Source organism: Apium graveolens, chromosome 7, assembly GCF_009905375.1.
Source record: "Apium graveolens cultivar Ventura chromosome 7, ASM990537v1, whole genome shotgun sequence".
Taxonomy (NCBI): Eukaryota; Viridiplantae; Streptophyta; class Magnoliopsida; order Apiales; family Apiaceae; genus Apium; species Apium graveolens.
This window is the reverse complement of record NC_133653.1, coordinates 120,197,714-120,221,216: the sequence shown is the minus strand read 5'-3', so window position 1 is coordinate 120,221,216 and position 23,503 is coordinate 120,197,714. Positions and strand designations below refer to the sequence as shown.

General features: G+C 36.0%; 1 non-coding gene across 1 annotated transcript; it reads right to left on the bottom strand.

Annotated features, from left to right (window-relative positions):
- Window positions 1-19,609: 19,609 nt before the first annotated feature.
- LOC141676072 (small nucleolar RNA R71) lies at window positions 19,610-19,716 on the bottom strand. Its single transcript, XR_012556681.1, has one exon. It is a non-coding gene; the product is annotated as a small nucleolar RNA R71 (small nucleolar RNA).
- Window positions 19,717-23,503: the final 3,787 nt, after the last annotated feature.

Below are 23,503 nucleotides of genomic sequence, written 5' to 3'. Positions count from 1 at the left end.
CAGTGAACTTATTCTATAATAAGCACCTACATACTAGCTATAGTGTCACCACACAAATGTCTATGAGAACAGACATCCTTCATAATGAAGCAAGCATAGTATGTACCGATCTTTGTGGAGTATTAATTACCAGTTAGTAATCCTATGACCAGGAACTATTTAAGTTTAGAGTTATCATCTTTTTAGGTCTCACTATTATGATCTCATCATAATCCATAAAAAGCTTTACTCTAAACTATGGTATATCTTATTTAAACACTTAAATAGATAAAGCCCGTAATAAAAACAAAACAAGTCTTTATTAATATCAATGAAATCAAAACAGATTACATAAAAGTTATTCCTAAATCCTAATACATGATTGGACTTAGGACATATTCCTTTCAATCTCCCACTTGTACTAAAGCCAATCACTCTGGTATCTAATACCCATCTTGTCTTTACGACGATCAAAGTGACTTTCATAAAGTAGCTTTGTGAGTGGGTCTGCTATGTTGTTATGTGTGTCAACTCTAATTCAATACAACACAAGAAATGTTATCGCGCTGCCACTAACCCTTTTGTAGACGCATGGTTCATCTACGTTTTTGATAAAATCAAACTCTTTGATTGTCTCATCAAAACGAATGTTCCATCTACGAGAAGCTTGCTTTAAACCACATATGGTTCGTAGTAGCTTACACACTAGGTTTTCATTTCTCTTGGAAAGAAAACCATCTGGCTATCTGCCAGATTTCATAGTCGTAGTAAGCAGCAATCGCAAGCAAAATCCGAACTGATTTTAACAGGGCTTTAGGTAAAAAGTTTCATCAAAGTCAATCCATTGCCTTTGTTTGAATCCTTTTGCCACAAGCCTGGCCTTATAGGTCTCCACCTGGCCATCGGCTATAATCTATCTTTTGTATACTGTATACATAGATTCTATTCTGGATTTCATGGCACTATGCCATTTCTCTAAGTCAACACTACTCATAGCCTCATTATAGGTCACAGGGTCGTCATCATCAATGATCGACAACTCATTGTCATTCTCAATGACAAGGCCATAATACCTCTCAGGTTGGCGAGACACTCTCCCTGATCTATGAATGGGCTGTTCCATAAAAGGTTGTTCAGTCAGAACAGGTGTTTCCACTTGATCCGTAGTAGTTTGTGCTTCTTGAACTTTATCAAGTTCAATTTTGCTCCCACTGTTTCCTTCAAGGATAAACTCCTTTTCCAAGAAGGTAGCATGTCTGGATACAAACACCCGATGATCGGTGTAAAAGTAATACCCTAAAGTCTCTTTAGGATATCCCACAAAACTACATTTTACGGATCGATATTCCAGCTTATCTGGGTCAACTTACTTGACATAAGCTGGACATCCCCAAATCTTAACGTGTTTAAGACTCGGTTTCCTTTCTTTCCATATCTCATACGAAGTTTGAGGAACAGATTTGGAAAGCACCTTATTCAGTAAATATGCTGAGGTTTCCAATGCATAACCCCATAGGAATACTGGAAGATTTGCATAGCTCATCATGGACCGAACTATATCTAACAAAGTTCGATTTCTCCTTTCAGATACCAATCTGGAGGAGTCCACTGGGAGACTATACCATTTACTTTAAGATAATCCAGAAACTCTCCATTCAAGTATTCACCATCTCGATCTAATCGAAGAATTATAATACTATGTTTGGTTGTTTCTCCACTTCATACTTATACTCTTTGAACTTTTCAAAGGCTTCAGACTTGTGTTTCATCAAACACATATCCGAATCTAGATCTATCATCTATGAAAGTAATGAAGTATGAAAATCCACCCATGGCTTGCGTAGACATTGGTCCACATACATCTATGTGTACCATTCCTAGCAAATCTGTAGCCCTCTCTCCATGTCTACTAAATGGAGACTGCAATGCCACTATAAAGTGAGATTTTCATCATCCCTTTTCTTTTATTAGTTTGTTCAGTCTGAAGTAAATTATGTCACATATATACAGACCATTATTTAAAGTACCATGTCCATAAAGAATATTATCTCTAAGAATAGAACATTCATTATTCTCAATAATAAATGAAAATCCATCCAAGTCTAACATGGGATAATATTCCTCACAATCGAAGGAACAAAATAACAATTATTTCAAACAATAGTCTTGCCCGTAGGCCTATGTAAATGAAATGATTCTACATCTTCAGCAGCAACTCTTGCTCCATTTCCCATCAGTAGAATCACCTCATCTTCCTCAAGAGTGCTACTTGTCCTTAGTCCCTGCAACAATTGCAGATTTGAGAACCACAGGCGGTATCTAATACCCAAGTAGAAATTTGATTTAATGACATATTCACTTCTATCATGAACATACCTGAATCAGAAGCGGTAGTCTCACTACCCTTCTTCTTCTTCAATTCTGCAAGGTAAACCTTGCAGTTACTCTTCCAGTGCCCCACCTTGTTACAGTGAAAGCAAACAATTTTGCTCTCGGGGTCTTCAGCTTTTGGTGGAACCGGCGTTTTCTCACCTACTTTCTTCTTCTTGGAAGAGTTCCTCTTCCTTTTCTTAGGATTGGAACCTTCACCAATTAGAAGAACAGAACTCTTCTTAGGGGGAAAATTCGATTCCGCAGTCTTCAACATGTTGTGGAGTTCAGGCAGGCTGACATCCAACTTATTCATGTGAAAGTTCACAACAAACTGTGAGAACGAACTCGGAAGCGATTGCAAGACCAAGTCTTGGCTCAGCTCCCCATCCATGGCAAAACCAAGTTGTCCAAGACGTTCAATCAAATTGATCATCTTAAGTACATGGTCATTCACAGATGATCCCTCAGACATCCTACAACCGAACAACTCCTTTGATATCTCATATCGAGCTGTCCTCCCTGCCACATCATACAACTCTTATAGATGCATGAGGATAGTGTGAGCATCCATATGCTCATGTTGCTTCTGTAGCTCAATGTTCATGGAAGCTAGCATGATGTATTGAGCAACATTTGCATCATCTATCCACTTACGATACACAACATGTTCATCATTATGTGTATCACTAGCAGGTTCAGTAGGCTTAGGTGAGTCAATCACGTATTCCAGCTTTTCAATCCTGAGAACAATTCTCAAGTTTCGAAGCCAGTCAGCATAATTAGGACCAGTCAATTTGTGAGCATCTAGTATGCTCCTGAGTGATAGTGCAGAAGACATAATGTACAAAGTAAATCTGTAAATGATAAACACATAACAACACTTAGCAAATATTCGATTTCATTTTAAAACACTATATGAATCGGGTCTTTATTCATAAGTGGCTCCCACTAGTTTTCCTAATTTATTCAACCCCCTACGTGAAAAATTAAGCATTCATAATGCTAGTGGGAATAGGGATCCTACATTCCATTACACGACCCCGGCTGTAGCACGAACCGCCATATAATGTTCAATAGGCAGACAACTCTTGTCAATTACATCTCATGTTATTCCCTAATCAAACTTTAGCCTCTTGAATAATTGAGTCTCGGCTGTAGCACGACAAACTCAATATTCTAAGTCAAGTCTAACCCAACATTCCGTACAGTTGAATCAGTCCCCAAAGGCCCACGGCTGTAGCACGTACCGACCTTTAGATTCTTATTCAATATACACATCTCTATGTAATAGACAAGTATTTCTTATTTCGAAATCAAAGCCCTCGGCTGTAGCACGAAGCGACAATGATTCAAAAATAAGAACTACTTTTCTATCATGTTGGAAGGCTATGACCGACACAAGCCCGTTGTGTTATTGGCCAATTACTACTTGATATTATTTAATTTTAGAGGGATTATATTACGTTACAATCATAATCATATTATAAAGAGATTCTTCCTTTTAAATTAAATATTTCAAATCAATAATCAATAATTAATCAGATGATTCCCAGATCGGGTGGAGCATTGTCAAGAGGCGTCACTTAATAACCCTTTCTTACAGATAGAAATCTGTTGTTGACAGAATCATCCTCTCTCTCATATCGAAAATTCATATTCAATTACGTGTTCCACAAACACAAGAATCTCATGATTGTATTCATAATATTGTTCTTAAGGTTATGAAACAATTTCACTATACTAGGTTGTCTAACAAACGCCTTATGTTCATTTAAGTTCACCTAAATCTATCATCACATGATAAACTAAGCATATATCACATATATAAACATGAATAAACATTAAGGTAGGCATTTTACATCATCTAGCATATTGGTCTAAGCATTATACATCTCTATGTATCACATGAAGCATTTAAAAGCAACTAAAACAGTTAAAAAATAGCTTTAAAACACTTCATGGAAATATAAACAGTTCAAAACTTTTATATAAACTAAAATTGATCACTCCATTAGATCCGTCTCGAAAAAACGAATCCAACGGTATATTGCACGCCCAAAACGGAGTTACGAAACTCCCAGAAAATCAATTTTAAGATCAATAGACGGGCTGTAACGCATTACAGGAACGCGTTACAAGCCCTGTAACGCATTCCGGTGATGCGTTACACCCCTTTTAAGCCATTAAAGGGTGTAACGCATTCCGTGAATGTGCCACAGGTGTGTAACGCATTCCCGGAATGCGTTATACCCCTATATATTTTTTATTTTTATTTTTTGCAGCAGCCGACAGAATTTTTTTCTCGCATCGATTTCCGTGCCTGTCAGTCCTGTTCCTGTCTGCTTCTCCACCTCTTTCTGCGTCTGTCAGGAGCAACAGCATTTTTAACACAGCGGGGTCATGGCAAAACACTTTTACACATACAAAATCCAAATAAAAGCATATAAATCGTGAATAAAAATTTGAGGGATCGAATCTAACTTTTAAAAATAATTCGGAGACAACGAACAGAGATCCTTAGCAGTTGCTCCTCAAGTGTGAAGCACTCCACCGGTATCCACCAAGAAAACGATGTTAAGGAAGAGGAATAAGGTGGAGAGAATTGGGTTTTCCAAATTTTTTGGGTTTTCGGGTTTGATGTGGGTTAGAATAAGATAGGGTCTATAATAGTGTATTTATAGGCAAAATTTTCAGCTGAAATTTTCCCATAAATAATATTATTATTATCCCATTTATTATTCTCATTAATAAATAAAACACCTTTTAATTATTAATCCTTTTTCTAAACACTTTAGAAATAATTCTCTCTCTTGATTTAATTTCCAAAAATTAAATCCTTAATTAATAATATTAAGAACTTTTCTTAATTAATTTATAATCAATTAAATCTCATTTAATCAATTATTAAATTTGCCAATTAATTATTTATTTCATAAATAAATAATTATTAGCCATTATTAATTAATTCCTCCACCATTAAATCATTCTCCTTTTATGGTGTGACCCTGTAGGTTCAATATTAAGCCGGTAGTAGAAATAAATAATAATAAAACTATTTTATCATTATTTATATAAATTCTCTAATTTATTAAATATGATTAATTAATTAATCACATTTATTCTACATCGTGAGTGATGCTTCTCAACATATCGCGACTATCCGGATAATATGAATTCACTGCTTAGAACACCAAGAACCTGTCAGTGAATAGTTATCTTACAATAAACTCCTTCTACCCTACAATGTTCCGATTAAATACAAGGCATGGATCTCGTGTCAAGCCTATCTAATTTTATCACTTGCTTACCATTTACTATGCTTAGTTCTATGCAAATTAGAAACTCCTTTCTAATTTCATTCACTCTGGCCAGAGATTCCTGAACTAGCATAAGTGGATCAGCCTTGAACATTCGCTTCCTTCACTGGAAGGGGTAGATCCTTTATTGATCATACACTATCTTCGTGTACAAATTCCTATACCCAGAAGAGCCTTAATAATTGTCCCTGGAGACTAAGAACTAAACCAAAGCATAGTTCAGTGTACACAAGATGACTATGATGACCTCATGTCTAAGGATACTTGTACAACTATCACTATGTGAACAACTGCTGACACGTGAGTGAACTCCATCAGTTATTCAGCTGTGCGAGTCATGTTCAGTGAACTTATTCTATAATAAGCACCTACATACTAGCTATAGTGTCACCACACAAATGTCTATGAGAACAGACATCCTTCATAATGAAGCAAGCATAGTATGTACCGGTCTTTTTGGATTATTAATTACCAATTAGTAATCCTATGACCAGGAACTATTTAAGTTTAGAGTTATCATCTTTTTAGGTCTCACTATTATGATCTCATCATAATCCATAAAGAGCTTTACTCTAAACTATGGTATATCTTATTTAAACACTTAAATAGATAAAGCCCGTAATAAAAACAAAACAAGTCTTTATTAATATCACTGAAATCAGAACAGATTACATAAAAGTTATTCCTAAATCCTAATACATGATTGGACTTAGGACATATTCCTTTCAATTTTACAGTTGATAATGTTGTCAAACATATCACCATCAACTCCATTAAACAGAATATTCATGGCCTTTGTATCCTTCCTGACTTGTTCAATGTCAGGATCAGACCATTCATGCCTTGGCTTGGGGGCTGATGGTTTGTTTCCTGTTGCAGCTCTCATTAGAACATGAGGGCCTCTTTCTATGTAGTCAACATATGCCTCATATTGAGAAAGCAAATAAAGATGCATCTTTACCTTCCAATGATGGTAATTATCTTTATCCAGAAAAGGGATCTTCACTCCAACATCCTTCTTGTTCATCTTGCTGTATTGTTTTGATCTTTAAACTCTTTGTAAGTTAAGAGCTCGCTCTGATACCAATTGTTAGTCCCTTAACAATATGACAAGAATTACAGAAGAGGGGTTGAATGGAATTCTTGAAACTTTTTATTAAAATAAGAATGTTCTAACTCGAATATATATATAAGTGAATTAATTAGCACAATACGGAATAGTTACTTAAATGAATCAAAACACAAGTATTTAAAAACAAGAGTCTTTAAAAACTTTCTGGTGGATTTGAATAATTCCACCAGAGATATATAATATATATCGAGAGAACTCTGTGTGCAAAAATCTCACAGCTGCTTACAAATATTGAACAACTAAGAATACAGAGAAATGCTAAGAATTCTGCTTACCAATGTTTCGCTGCTTGTGTCTCAGATCATTCCTTAGTTGCTACTTCTTGGTTTATATATCACCAAGATTACAAAGTAATGAGACAGGATAATAAAACAAAACTATCTAGTCTATTACAATGCTACTTCATTACTCTATTCCAGCATCTTAGAATATCTTCATAATAGCATGGAAATGGCAATGCTTCTTTGTTCTCGAAAACCCAGTTATATAGGCTACCACATTCCATTTGCATTCACTCGATGCATATGACTGTGTTGTCACTGTCAACAGATATTTGAATTTTATATCCGTCGGGTTCATGATCATCTGTCGAGTTATTGATCATCCGTCGGGTTGTTGATCATCCGTCGAATTCATTGTTGTTTATCCGTCAGGTAGCAATCAGGCACTTGACTCCATTTCACTTATACAGAATTACAAGACATCATATATGTACAATTAAGCAACCTATTCTGCATATCTAATTAAAGTCAACATGACTCAAATACTACTACAGATTTTAAATAATATGTATGCAGAAATGTGCTACAGACTTATTGTTACATAAGCTACTCACTCGATGGATAATAAGTCATCATCCGTCGGGACTATATTGAGTCATCCGTCGGGACTATAAACCTTATCCGTCGAGTGCTACATAATTTCACTAAGTAAAATCTACGAAGGTGTTTTGTTCATGAAATCATCAAGTACACAACATATATATAACAAGATGGTTGTTCAAACCAGCAGATTACGGTTCATTTATTCTTCTCTCTTTACACCATATATATATATATTGTTGCAGGCTTGTTGAGCAATTTTAGCTCACCCCCTTTTATTGTTATTTCTATTGTTTTTCAGTCAAGGTAGAGAATGAAACCCATAAGAACCCGCATAGTCAAGAAGCGAGTCAAGCAGCGGGACCCTCTTATACCAAGGGTGTTTGTCCCTATCCCAGAAGAGAGCTTTGAGTTACCAGATCAGGTGTAGCAGGATAAGTAGTAGTAATAGTTGAATAAAAGTTGTTTAGTGTGAAATGTAAATAGAATAAAGTTTTATAACAAAGAGAGATCTTGAGATAGACAGTTTAAAACTGGTTTGTAATAAAGTTGGTTTGTCGTTCTTGTTTTCAATCCTTAACCTTGAAAAGATCCTGAGTAGTAGTAGTTCGGGGTAATTATTTTATTTATATCTTGCTTATACAGGTTTAGTGAGTAGTCAGTGTTAATGATGCCCCAAATCTATACCCCGGATTTGGAGGGTGTTATATTTGGCATCAGAGCTTAGGTTTTGGCCCTTAAAAATAAAAACATTAGAGTTAAGATAAGATAGGAAGATCATATAAGATAGAAGTAAGAATATTAGGGTTGTTTGTTTATGTGATTAGGAGTTGTGAGTTCTAGGGTTGTGATTTAATTATTTTCTTGTGTTATGATTATTATGTTAGATGGCTTCTTCGGCGTCATCATCTAAGCGTACTGCATCAGACCCAGTATTGCCTCCAGCATCAGTCCAGGAGTTTTCTCCATTACCACCACCCCCACCTCTGCCTCAGGGACAAGTGCTGGATCAGTTACCTGCACCCGAGGTACTAGATGTTGTCGATTACTTTCCTTATTTTGAGCCAGAGATACCCGATTTTCCACCATTAGAGTTTCTGATATTTGATATCCCTGATATGGTTGATATTCCCCAGTGGATGGATTTGGATCCCCAGGGTCCAGTGGAGCAGCCTCAGTTGCCACAGTTCGAGCCAGAGCCACACATGTATGCACCTCAGGAGCAGCCTGTCTTATCTCCAGCACCGTTGGCTATCTATGCCCCTGTGCTTGGGATATTCCAGTTCCCACAGCAGGAGTTTATGGATGAGGTTGTAGTAGACTAGCCAATGCCCTTTCCTTCTCGAGGTTCACGCACAAATCTTTGCGAGCCCCACATGGTGTGTTATCAGAGGTTCCAGAGTGAGAGGGAGGATATAGTGAGATGGCAGGATCAGTGTAGGGAGATCCTTGGATTATTTGAGACACGGGATGATGGACCAGTCCGAGCGCTTCAGTCAGACTATATACTGAGAGAGAGGCTTCATCAGATCTATAGGGCCGGTTCTCAGGAGATTATTGAGTTGAGACAGCAGGACGAGCGCACCGAGGCAGTGTATCGTAGGGAGATGAGACTTACCGAGGCCGTGTTAGAGGCATTACAGCAGCAGTTGAGCCGTGTGCCACCCGGATTTTGACCACAGCTGATAGTAGAGTGTTGTACCTTGTGCATTATATGTAGATAGATGCAGCATAGTATTGTATGACTAGTTTTTATGCGTGTAGCCGCTAATTTTGACTGATAGTAGCAACAGGATGACTGATAGGTTGTAGACTTTTTGTATCAAATATTGACACCTGCAGCTGGTGTCCTACCTATATATAAGATGAACCGTTTCACGTTTTCTTTTATTTTTCCAGTTTTTAAGCATTTACATTTATTTTACAGTTTTACCGTTGCATATTTTAAAAATGTTGTTTTATTTACAACCATGTTATATCATCTATTTTTCCAAAATTTCCATTTAAAATGATTTATTTAAACATCATACTATTTTTAATTACTTATTTTAGATATTCTATAAATTGTTTTTCTATCATATATCAACTGTTTAAATTTGTTTTAAGACCATACAAGTTGTTTCTTTATCCATATTACTTGTTTAATAAACTATTATTTAAAGAGCCAATTGTTTTATTATCAGAATTATGGCACCTAAAAGAAAAGCAAGACCTGACTCGTCTAATGGAAATACTGAGGATCAGAACCATAATAATCTCATGGACCAAATGTTCCACCTCATGCAACAACAGATGATGATGATGTAGCAACAGATGCAGCAACAACTACAGCAGTTTGAACAGCAGATGTTACAACAAGCCGCTCATCCGGAACAACAAGCACCACCAGCAGCACCGATAGTTACTTTCAAGCAATTTCAGACGGTAAAGCCTCCGGAATTCGAAGGTTCCGCATATCCTACAATAGCGAGAGCTTGGTTAAAGGAAATAGAAAAGGCTTCTGCGTTAGTTAAAGTTGAGGAAGGTCAGAAGACGGATTTTGCTAGCTACTTTTTGAAGGGTGAAGCCAATTACTGTTGGGAATCGAAGAAAGCTCTGAAAGGAGAAGGTGTGGTGACTTGGGATAGATTTACTGATATCTTCTTGGAGAAGTATTTTCCTCGCTACATGAAGAATCGATGGAGATTAAGTTCCTGGAATTGAAATAAGATAATTTTTTGGTTGCGGATTATAAAGCCAAGTTCACTAAATTGGCCAGATTTGTTCCTGAGCAAGTGAATACGGATGAAAAGCGAGCCAAGAGGTTTCAGCAGGGATTGAAACCTTGGATCCGTAGCAGGGTAGCAGTGTTCGAGCTGACAACTTACACAGCCGTTGTTCAGAAGGCCATGATCATCGAATGTGACAGTGAAGCGTCTCAGAAAGAGAAAGGACCAAGGAGTTTCCAGAACCGTTCAAACAGAAGGCCGGGATTTCAAGCCCGGGGAAAAATAAATATCAGAAGAACAGAGCAGGGCAACCAGAGGACGGGTAACCGACTTCCAGCCCCAAATCAGCAAAGACTTATTTGACCATTTACACCAGATTGCAGAACATATGGTAAGAAAAATATTGGGATTTGTAACAAGCCAAACATCACGTGCTTTAAGTGTAAACAGAAGGGACACTACTCTGGAAAATGTCAGATGGGAAAGATAGAGATCACTTGTTTCCAATGCGGAAGGAAAGGACACATTGCCAAGGACTGTAGAGGAACAGCTATGGCCGCCAGCATTCCAAGGGTTTTAGCACTACCTCCGCCACCGCCACCACCACAGAATCAGCCCAGGGCAAGGACTTTTAACATGTCAGTGAAAGAAGCGGTATAGAGTCCGAATGTGGTTGCAGGTACGCTTCCTGTGAATTCTGTAAATGCTCAAGTATTGATTGATTCAGGAGATACGAGATCTTTTATTTCTAAAAGCTTTATTTCTAGGATAGATTGTGAGGTTGAGTGGTTAGAAGGGGTGTTAGTCATAAAGCTAGCAAATGATGATCAGGTTGAGGTAGATCAAGTATGTCCAGGTTGTGATGTTGAGATAAGGGGACATTATTTCTCAGTTGACTTGATACCTTTCAAGTTAGGAGAATTTGATGTTATTTTAGGAATGGATTGGTTAGCTAGTAATAATGCTCAGATTGATTGCCCAAATAAGAAGGTAAAACTACAAATCGAAGAAAATGCAACAGTAACGTTTAAAGGTGAAAAATAGAAGTAGAGATTCTTAACAATAATATAGACGAAACAATTGTTACGTCAAGGATGTCAAGCTTATCTAGCCTATGTGTTGGATACGGAAAAAGAAATCCCGGAAATTGAAGATATTCCTGTAGTTTGTGAGTTTTCCGATGTTTTTCCAGATAAACTTCCAGGATTACCTCCGGATTGAGAAATCGAGTTCACTATTGATTTGCCACCAGGGACTGAACCAATTTCAAAAGCTCCATATCGAATGACACCTGTTGAAATGAAAGAATTAGCAAAGCAATTGCAAGATCGAAGAAAATAAGAAGGTAAAATTACAAATCGAAGAAAATGCAACAGTAACGTTCAAAGGTGAAAAACAGAAGTAGAGATTCTTAACAATGATATAGACGAAACAATTGTTACGTCAAGGATGTCAAGCTTATCTAGCCTATGTGTTGGATACGGAAAAAGAAATCCTAGAAATTGAAGATATTCCTGTAGTTTGTGAGTTTCCCGATGTTTTTCCAGATAAACTTCCAGGATTACCTCCGGATTGAGAAATCGAGTTCACTATTGATTTGGCACCAGGGACTGAACCAATTTCAAAAGCTCCATATCGAATGGCACCTGTTGAAATGAAAGAATTAGCAAAGCAATTGCAAGATCTTCTCGATAAAGGAATCATAAGGCCCAGTATATCCCCATGGGGCGCACCAGTGTTGTTCGTGAAAAAGAAAGACGGTAGCATGGGACTATGTATTGATTATCGTGAGCTAAACAAGTTAACTATTAAGAATAAATATCCTTTGCCTCGAATCGATGACTTTTTTGATCAACTGAAAGGAGCGGCATGGTTTTCGAAAATCGATTTGCGATTAGTCTATCATCAATTAAAGATCAAGGAAGAAGATATTCCAAAGACTGCATTCCGAACGAGATATGGACACTACGAATTTCTTGTGATGGCATTTGGACTGACTAATGCACCAACAGCATTCATGGATTTGATGAACCGAGTATTCAGGAAGTACCTAGATAAGTTTATCATTGTATTTATTGATGACATCTTAATTTATTCGAAGATTAAAGAAGAACAAGCAGCGCACTTGAGAACGACATTGGAGACATTACGGAAGGAACATCTTTATGCGAAATTTTTGAAATGTGAATTTTGGTTGAAGGAAGTGCAATTTTTAGGACATATCATTAGTATTGAAGGAATTCAAGTCGATCCAGCGAAGATTGAAGCTATTTTAAACTAGGAGAGACTGAAGACTCCGACGGAAGTCAGAAGTTTCTTGGGATTAGCAGGTTATTACAGAAGATTTGTCAAAGATTTTGCAAAGATACCCATACCATTGACGAAGCTGACCTGGAAAAATGAAAAGTTTGAATGGAACGAGAAATGCGAAGAAAGTTTCCAAGAATTGAGGAATCGGTTAGTAACAGCGCATGTACTTGTTTTACCTGACGATCAAAGATATTTTGTCATTTACAGTGACGCTTCTTATGGAGGACTTGGATGTGTTTTGATGTAAAATGGCAACGTAATCGCATACGCTTCTGGACAGTTAAAGCCTCATGAGCAGAAATATCCGACGCATGATCTGGAACTAGCAGCAATTGTATTCGCAATAAAGCTCTGGAGACATTATCAGTATGGAGAGAGATGTGAGATTTACATGGATCATAAAAGTCTGAAGTATATTTTCACGCAAAAAAGACTCAACATGCGACATCGATGTTGGCTAGAACTAATCAAAGATTATGACGTCTCGATTAATTATCATCCAAGCAAAGCTAATGTTGTAGCAGATGCGCTGAGTCGAAAGGAGAGGTTGAACCTGTTAATATTTTCAGAAGACTTGATCAAAGAATTCGATAAATTGGAAATTGAAGTTCGTATTCCAGAAAGTTCCACCAAAATGATTTATGAAATGACTTTCCAGCCAGAATTATTGGAGAAGATAAGAAGATTCCAAGAAGAAGTAATGAATCATGAAATCGATAATTTGTCAGGAGAAAAGATTACCAGCCAGAAAGTTGCCAAAGGAATTTTTGAGTTGCTTCGAAGATCTGGATACCTAATGTACCGGAATTGAAAGCAAAAATTTTGCAAGACGCTCATAGCTCAAGATATTCAATTCATCCCGGAAGCACCAAGATGTACAGAGATTTGAAAGAAAACTTTTGGTGGCCAGATATGAAGAAAGAGATAGCAGAATGGGTCAGTAAGTGTTATACGTGCCAGAGAGTCAAAGCTGAACATCAACGCCCGAGTGGATTACTACAACCACTAGATAATCCAGAATGGAAATGGGAGCACTTAGCTACGGATTTCGTAGTGGGAATTCCAAGAACTAAAGCAAATCACGATGCAATTTGGGTTATTATCGACCGATTAATGAAGTCAGCACATTTTCTTCCAATCAACGAAAGATTTTCACTTGACAAGTTGGTGCACCTATATCTCAAGGAAATAGTGATACGTCATGGAATACCTGTGTCCATTGTATCGGATCGAGATCCCCGTTTTAATTCAAGATTTTGGAGACAATTCCAGGAATATCTAGGGACCAAGTTAAACATAAGTACCGCTTATCACCCACAGACGGACGGGCAAAGACCATTGAAGATATGTTACGGGTATGCGCGATAGATTTTTAAGGCAATTGGGACGAGCACTTACCGCTAGTAGAATTCTCTTATAATAATAGCTATCTTGCGAGTATCGGAATGCCACCTTATGAAGCTTTATATGGGAGAAAATGCAGATCACCTACATATTGGGATGAAGTTGGAGAGCGCAAGATTCTAGGTCCAGAAATAATTCAGCAGACCAAGGAATAGGTAGAACTTATTCGCCAGTGACTCGAAACAGCATAGAATCGACAATATAAATATGCAGATCCAGCCAGAAAGGATGTGCACTATCAAGAAGGAGAGCATGTACTGCTAAAAGTATCACCATGGAAGGGATTGACAAGATTTGGCAACAAGGGCAAGCTAAAGCCTTGTTACGTCGGACCATTTGAAATTTTAAAGAGAGTCGGAAAAGTTGCGTACGAACTAGCTTTACCACCCCATATGCAGCATATTCATAATGTATTCCATGTGTCCATGCTTAAGATGTATAACCCTGATACAAGACATGTAATAGAATATGAGCCGATAGAACTTCAGGAAAATTTGTCATATGTAGAGCAGCCGATAAGAATTTTAAATCGGAATAGAGGGTATTAAGGAATAAGTCTGTACCATTAGTGACAGTTTTTTGGAGAAACCCAGTAGTTAAAGAATCAACATGGGATCTTGAGAGTGATATGTTAGAAAAGTATCCTCAATTATTCTCATAGCGTGATTCTGAGGACATAATCCTATTAAAGGGGGGAATGTAACGACCGAGAAAAGTACGCTTATATTATATTATAATAAATATATTAATGTGTATTATTATGTGATTAAATGTGTTGAGTCGTAAAACCCTGATTGTTATGTGTTATGTGATGTCTGTTTTGCTCGGAACATGTTTTGGGTATTTATAAAGTGTTTTATCCTAAGTTACATGTTATATATCAAAACCCGTACAGCTCAAACAGTGTTTTAAAAGCCCGTATTTCAGACAAAAATATTGGCCCTATTCTGTCAAGAACGGCCTATATCATATCGTTATTCTGAACCCCTAGAGTTTTACAAATTTACCTCGTTCACGAAAAAATGACTTTTTCGGACCCCTTCGGGAGTCAAAAACCCCACAAAAATCACATTTTTATTTTTATATGATCATGAAATTATCAAATATCATTTTTCTTTGTATTTTTGTAATATTCACAATTTTTGGGAATTTTTGACATTTATTTTGTATTTATTGGATATTTAAAAATTCATAATTAATACCCAATAATTATAAAAATTGGGGCCAAATATTTTTATTAGTTGTGTAATTAGCCCCTTAATTTTATTTAGGGGTATTATTTTCAGTAATATAGATACCTGATTACTTATTAATTAATTAGTTAATTACAATTAAAAATCAGAAAATCAAGAAATAGTTTGTGTGGGTGAAGAACAACTACAGAGATTCAATCACGGATTTTATCGTGTTTCTGTTCACCAAATCGATCATGTGAGTAACCAAAATGATCCTCTCGATCTCTACTTTCTATTCATATCATCAATTTGATGTGTTGTTGAGTTGATTTTCAATTCGTGTTTTTGGGTTTATGTTCGATTTAGGTGTTTTCGATTTAAGAATCGTCTAATTGTTTAATTGATTCCATTAGCTTTATTTTGAGTTTAGGAACGATTTTATGTAGTTAATTTGTGCGTATAACCCATGGGAGGTGTTGTTCGAGTTTTTGGTTTTGTATTATTTTTAACTTCGATTTTTACAAATTATGGATATTGTTGATTGTTGATAATCGTTGAGATTGATTCTCGAACTTAGGAGCTTCGATTTCATGTATCGATCATTGAGTTTGGTTAAAGTTTTCGGGGAGGAGTGTTTCTCCGACGAAACTCATCGGAGAGCTTCGGTTTTCGCCGGAGATGGAGGAGGGACGGAGTTTGAACAACGGTGTCGCGGCGGAAGGGAGGCTGTAGTCATGGGGAGTTGATTGGTATAAAAAACGTGAAGAAACGGGGGCCTGGGGGATGGGAATGGCCTCGCCGGAAAGCTCCGCCGGTGGCCGGCGTTGTTGCAGAATCTGGCGGGTCAACCCGTGTTCTTGGCGACCCGTGTGGATGACCCGTAAACCCGGAAGCCTCGACCCGGTTTCAATCCCCTAAACCCAGAAATCGATTTCCTGTTTTGTTTCTAATTTATTAATTATTTATTTATATTTTGTAAAAATCAAAATCAGTTATTATTAATTCTAAAAATTAAATAAAAAATTAGTTTTAAATTCTGAAAAGAAAATATTATTAATAATTTCTGAATTATTTTATTAATTTAGCAATTCGCAATTCGCAAATCATTAATTATTTAATTATTTATTTATTTATCTAATAATTTATTTATTTATTTATCAGTTTATAATTAAGTAATTAATTAATAAATAAAGGTTAAATAATCAAATAATATTATTAAAAATTCGATAATTGGTTGAATAACGTGAGTAACTCGTATCTATATGAGTAGTTGATCGATAAGTAGAATTATTACTCGAGCGATAATTATTTATTCAAAGAATATCATAATAGTTAGTTGTATCGATTATTTATTTATGAATAGTCAATCTAATCGTATAATTGATAATAATTTGTGAAAAATTGTAATAATTTATAATTAATCCTCATAATTAAGGATTAATTATTTTAAAATACAATAATTATTAAATAATTATTTAAAAATATAATTAAGGTTTATTTAATTATAATTAATTATTTATAATTGATTTATAATTAATTAAATCTTTTTTAATTCGTAGTAATTAAACCGTTAGTCCGATTTGAGTAAAACGAAGACCCTTAGACTCAGAAAAATGAAACGATTCCATTAAAAATAATTATAAATCATAATTTCTTTCGAAAGTGAGTCGTCTTGTGATAGTTAATTGCTTGTAGACCCTATTAGGGATTGAATCGAGCCTAATAAATCCAGAAAAATGATAAATCAAACCAGATAGTGTTTGTTAGGACAAGTATAAGTCTAGTATCGATTCTAAAAATAATTAAGAGTCTAAAATCAATTATGTGCCTTATGTGCTATGTGATTTACGTGGTTATATGAACCTTATGTGTTATATAATTATATATTTATATATGCGAGTCTGATAAGATCGTATGGGTAGACGATTAGGTATACGTGGTACCAATTCGAGATACGCGTATGAAGTAAAATATCTAAACGAATATCTTTCCATGATATATTCAGTATCAATAAGGCGAATCAAGCAGAAGACAGAAGGCGGTGAGTCATACGAGGTTAAGTACGCGCCAGGCAAGTTTTTCCCCTATTCTAAATTCAGAATAGTGAAATTTATCCCATTTTCCATATCAATTACACCTTGATAATCCTTGTTCATATACACTGATACATAATTATTGATTCTTGTTCTATTTCATTTCGATTCTTGATTTCTCCCAATTTATTGAATCCTCTATTCATATTCCAATACTTTTACCCTTTGTTACATATACTCTGATATATCCTGATGTTGGGATATATCATAAGCATACCGATTGTTCCGGATGCTAAACTATGGACTGGATGGTTACGATACGGGCTCAGTATTAACCAGACCCTTGATTATTAGGCCATAATGCCTGGGTACCCCTTATGTTGGTTGGGTCTATGCAGTTGGGTATGGATCTGCACTGTATCCTGACTGATCAGCAGGTTATAGTGCATAAGTTAGTTCTTGTTTACAGTCTTGTTCATTTGGTACTCTCCAGTAATGGTAAATTATTATTCTTTACAGAAACAGATGGTTGTTCAAACCAACAGATTACGGTTCATTTATTCTTCTCTCTTTACACCATATATATATACATATATTGTTGCAGGCTTGTTGAGCAATTTTAGCTCACCCCCTTTTATTGTTATTCCTATTGTTTTTCAGTCAAGGTAGAGAATGAAACCCATAAGAACCCGCATAGTCAAGAAGCGAGTCAAGCAGCGGGACCCTCTTATACCAAGGGTGTTTGTCCCTATCCCAGAAGAGAGCTTTGAGTTACCAGATCTGGTGTAGCAGGATAAGTAGTAGTAATAGTTGAATAAAAGTTGTTTAGTGTGAAATGTAAATAGAATAAAGTTTTGTAACAAAGAGAGTTCTTGAGATAGACAGTTTAAAACTGGTTTGTAATAAAGTTGGTTTATCGTTCTTGTTTTTAATCCTTAACCTTAAAAAGATCTTGAGTAGTAGTAGTTCGGGGTAATTATTTTATTTATATCTTGCTTATATAGGTTTAGTGAGTAGCCAGTGTTAATAATGCCCCAAATCTATACCCCGGATTTGGAGGGTGTTATAGTTGGCATCAGAGCTTAGGTTTTGGCACTTGAAAATAAGAATATTAGAGTTAAGATAAGCTAGGAAGATCATATAAGATAGAAGTAAGAGTGTTAGGGTTGTTTGTTTATGTGATTAGGAGTTGTGAGTTATAGAGTTGTGATTTGATTGTTTTCTTGTGTTATGATTAGTGTCAACACCATTACATGCTAAGGATAAGAAAAAAGAGACTATTGAATGAAGTAGTAATGAAACTAGAATCCCATATTTGTGTCATATAATAATCAATCTCTTCAAATCTCTTAGTTAATGTTCTTAGTATAATCTCTTAGTTAATTCTTAGTTATAACAATCTCAATTTGTTAATCGTCTTAGCATTGAATAATGACCATATCATTATTGCATAAGTATATTGATTGAAATTAACCTAAACCAGTCTCTGTGGGAATGAACTAGAAATAATTCTATATTACTTGCGAACACATATACTTGCGTGAATATTAGCGCATATTTTCGTCCTAACACATTCCTTTGTTCATATTTCATTTTGATTCCTGAATTCTCCTAATTTGTTGAACCCCCTATTCATATTTCAATAGTAATATATATATATATCTTGATATATTCTAATTTTGAGATATATCAAAGCATACGGATTGTCTCGGTTGCTCCTCTATGGACTGGATATTGACGATTGGGATCAGGTATACACTTGATCCTAAGGATCAGGAATTAAACGGACATTGTTACTTACTTATTTCCTTGTCATGTTTCAGGTACTCAAGAGAGCGTGTATGCATACGCGTTCTCGGTCTCGTAAGAGAACACTGGATCAAGCTGAGGAATAAGTCGTAGTAGTAAAGGAAGTTTTTGAGGAAGTTCTTATTGAGGAGAAAGTTGAAGAAGAAGCTCTTATTATAATAGGAGAAGTAGAAGCGAATTTGAAAGCTTTGATGGATTACTTTCAATCGAAGATTAATGATATTCAGTATAGCATTGTCCGACCAGCCATCTCGGCTAATACCTTTGAGATCAAGTCGAGCACGATTCAGATGTTACAGAACTCAGTTCAGTTTGGGGGTTCTCTGACAGAAGACCCCAACATGTACTTCAAAGATTTCATCAAGATCTACGACACTTTCAAGTTCAATGGAGTTTCTAAAGATGCTATTAAGTTGAGGCTTTTCCCATTCTCTCTGCGGGATAAAGCTAAGTGCTGGTTACATTCTCTACCATCAGGGTCTATCACCAAATGGGAGGATCTTGCTCAAAAGTTCTTAACTAAAATCTTTCATATGGCGAATACTGCTGCAATCAGAAACGCACTTACTCAATTTACTCGGCAATCTGGAGAATTTTTATGTGAGGCATGGGATCGCTACAAGGAGATTCTTAGGAAGTGCCCACATCATGGGATGCATGACTGGAGGATCATTAACTGCTTTTATAATGGATTGGGTGCTACTTCTAGACCCATGCTTGATGCAGCATCAGGAGGAGCCTTGTGGGCGAAAAGCTATGATGAAGCTTATGAATTGATTGAACCGATGACTGCTAATGAGTACCAGAATCCTACTCAGAGACTATCTCAGGGCAAGGTAGCGGGAATTCTAGAGTTAGATACAACTATTGCTATAGCTGTTCAGCTTAAGGGTTTGACGATGAAGGTTGATTCTTTGGCTAATTATGGAGTTAATCAGATCACTAGTGTCTGTGAGCTTTGTGCTGGTGCCCATGAGATGGAGCAGTGTGCTATTTTTAGTGAATCAGCTCAGTTCATGAGCAACTTTTAGAGGGCGCAGCAACCTGTTCCAGCCACCTATCATCCCAACAACCGCAATCATCCTAACTTCAGCTGGAGTAATATTCAGAATGTAGTTCAACAGCCTTATCAGTAATATGCAGCAAAGCAATACAACCCTCCTGGTTTTCAGTAACCACAATATGCACCAAGATAACAACTCCAGCTGCAACAGTCTAATGAAAAATCTGAAATAGATGAGTTGAGGCTCATGTGCAAGAGCCAAGCGGTTTCTATCAAGACCTTGGAAAATCAAATTGGACAAATTGCCAATGCCTTGCTAAATATTTCACCTGGTACACTCCTTAGTCACATTGAAGTACCAGGAAAGAGGGAAGCTAAGGAGCAGGTAAAGGCAATTATATTGAGGTCTGGGAGGGTTGCAAATCCCAAAAAATCTCAAGTTTCAGAAGAAGAAGCTGTGGCTGAAGAAGAAGTGCAGAAGGAAGCAGAAGTGGAACCAAGGAAGACTACTATGGAACACACTCCTCCTGAGGGTAATACAGGGGAGAAACAGATCTATCCTCCACCTCCATTTCCTAAGAGGTTGCAGTAGAAAAAGCTGGATAAGCAATTTGAGAAGTTTCTGGAGGTGTTCAAGAAACTTCATATCAATATACCTTTCGCTGGAGCTCTTGAACAGATGCCTAGTTATGCGAAGTTTATGAAAGGTATTCTCTCTCGGAAGGTGAATCTTGATGACTTAGAGACAGTTGCTCTCATGGAGGAATGTAGTGTTGTGTTGTAACAGAAGTTGCCTCCGAAACTTAAAGATTCTAGAAGGTTCACTATTCCTTGTACCATTGAAAAAGTGTCATTTGACAAATGCTTGTATGACTTGAGAGCTAGCATCAATCTGATGCCTTTGTCAATTTTTAAGAATTTGGACTTACCTGATCCAAAGCCTACTTATATGACCTTGCAGTTGGCCGATCGTTCTATTACATATCCACGAGACATTGTGGAGGATGTCTTGGTCAAGGTTGATAAACTCATCTTTCCTGCTGATTTTGTAATTCTTGATTTCGAGGTGGATAAGAAGATTCCCATAATCTTGGGATGACCATTCTTGGCTACTGGCCGAACCTTGATTGATGTACAGAAGGGAGAGCTTATTATGCGAGTGATGGATCAGGATATAACGTTCAATGTTTTTAATACCATGAAATTCCTGACTGAAAATGAGGAGTGCTTAAAGGTGGAGTTGGTCAATTCTGTGGTTACTTCAGAACTTGATCAATTGCTAAGGTCTAATGCCTTAGATAATGCCTTGTTAGGGAATTCAGATAGTGAAGATGACGAAGGTGATGATGAAAGGAATATAATCTAAGTCCAATCATGTATTAGGATTTAGGAATAACTTCTTGTGTAATCTGTTTTGATTTCATTGATATTAATAAAAGACTTGTTTTGTTTTTATTACGGGCTCTATCTATTTAAGTGTTTAAATAAGATATACCATAGTTTAGAGTAAAGCTTTTTATGGATTATGATGAGATCATAATAGTGAGACCTAAAAGATGATAACTCTAAACTTAAATAGTTCCTGGTCGTAGGATTACTAACTGGTAATTAATAATCCGCAGAGATCGGTACATACTATGATTGCTTTATTATGAAGGATGTCTGTTCTCATAGACATTTGTATGGTGACACTATAGCTAGTATGTAGGTGCTTATTATAGAATAAGTCCACTGAACATGACTCGCCCAGCTGAACAACTGATGGAGTTCACTCACGTGTCAGCAGTTGTTCACATAGTGATAGTTGTACAAGTATCCTTAGACTTGAGGTCATCATAGTCATCTTGTGTACACTGACCTATGCTTTGGTTTAGTTTTTAGTCTCCAGGGACAATTATTAGGGCTCTACTGGGTATAGGAATTTGTACACGAAGATAGTGTATGATCAAAAAATGATCTACCCCTTTCAGTGAAGGAAGCGAATGTTCAAAGCTGATCCACTTATGCTAGTTCAGGAATCTCTGGCCAGAGTGAATGAAATTAGAAAGGAGTTTCTAATTTGCATAGAACTACGCATAGTAAATAGTAAGCAAGTGATTGAATTAGATAGGCTTGACACGAGATCCATGCCTTGTATTTAATCATGGACATTGTAGGGTAGAAGGAGTTTATTGTACGGTAACTATTCACTGAATAGGTTCTTGGTATTCTAAGCAGTGAATTCATATTATCCGGATAGTCGCGATATGCTGAGAAGTATCCCTTACGATGTAGAATAAATGTGATTAATTAATTAATCATATTTAATAAATTAGAGAATTTATATAAATAATGATAAAATAGTTTTATTATTATTTATTTCTACTACCGGCTTAATATTGAACCTACAGGGTCACACCATAAAAAGAGAATGATTTAATGGTGGATGAATTAATTAATAATGGCTAATAATTATTTATTTGTGAAATAAATAATTAATTGGAAAATTTAATAATTGATTAAATGAGATTTAATTGAATATAAATTAATTAAGAAAAGTTCTTAATATTATTAATTAAGGATTTAATTTTTTGGAAATTAAATCAAGAGGGAGAATTATTTCTAAAGTGTTTAGAAAAAGGATTAATAATTAAAAGGTGTTTTAATTATTAATGAGAATAATAAATGGGATAATAATAATAATATTTATGAGAAAATTTCAGCTGAAAATTTTGCCTATAAATATACTATTATAAACCCTATTTTTATTCTAACCCCAATTTTTATAAAAACCTAATTCTCTCCACCTCCTCCTCCTCCTTAACGTCGTTTTCTTGGTGGATACCGGTGGAGTGCTTCACGTTTGAGGAGCAGCTGCTAAGGATCTCCGATCGATGCTCTTGGATCGCATATTAAAGGTTAGTAATCGATCCCTACATTTTTACCACGATTTATATGCTTTTATTTGGATTTTATGTGTGTAAAAGTATTTTACCATGCCTCCGCTGCGATTAAAATCCAACAATGGTATCAGAGCTTAGGTTGTATGCATATAGTTCTGTGGTAAAAATTTCAGAATTTTATGTGCTTGTATAAATTAATTATGATTTTTACAAGTTATATCATGGATTAATTTTTTCTGATGAGAAATCGTTTCTCAGAATAATTTTGAATGTTGATCTGGGTTCTACAAGTGTTGTAGATCGTCTGGGTATTTTTTTTTTTAATTTTATGATGTATAGATTATTTATTATGAATTTTTGAAGTTGTTGCAATTAAATTCATAATTAAATAATCATATATATATATATATAAATTGTTAGTATGTAAATATATATATACATCTGTTGCTGCTATTACATGTTGAATGCACGGAAGACAAAGGTACAGAGATGTCAGGCACGGCGTTCGAGAAAGAATAACAGACGCGCTGGCGTGCCACGCGCGGCGCGTGGTAGAC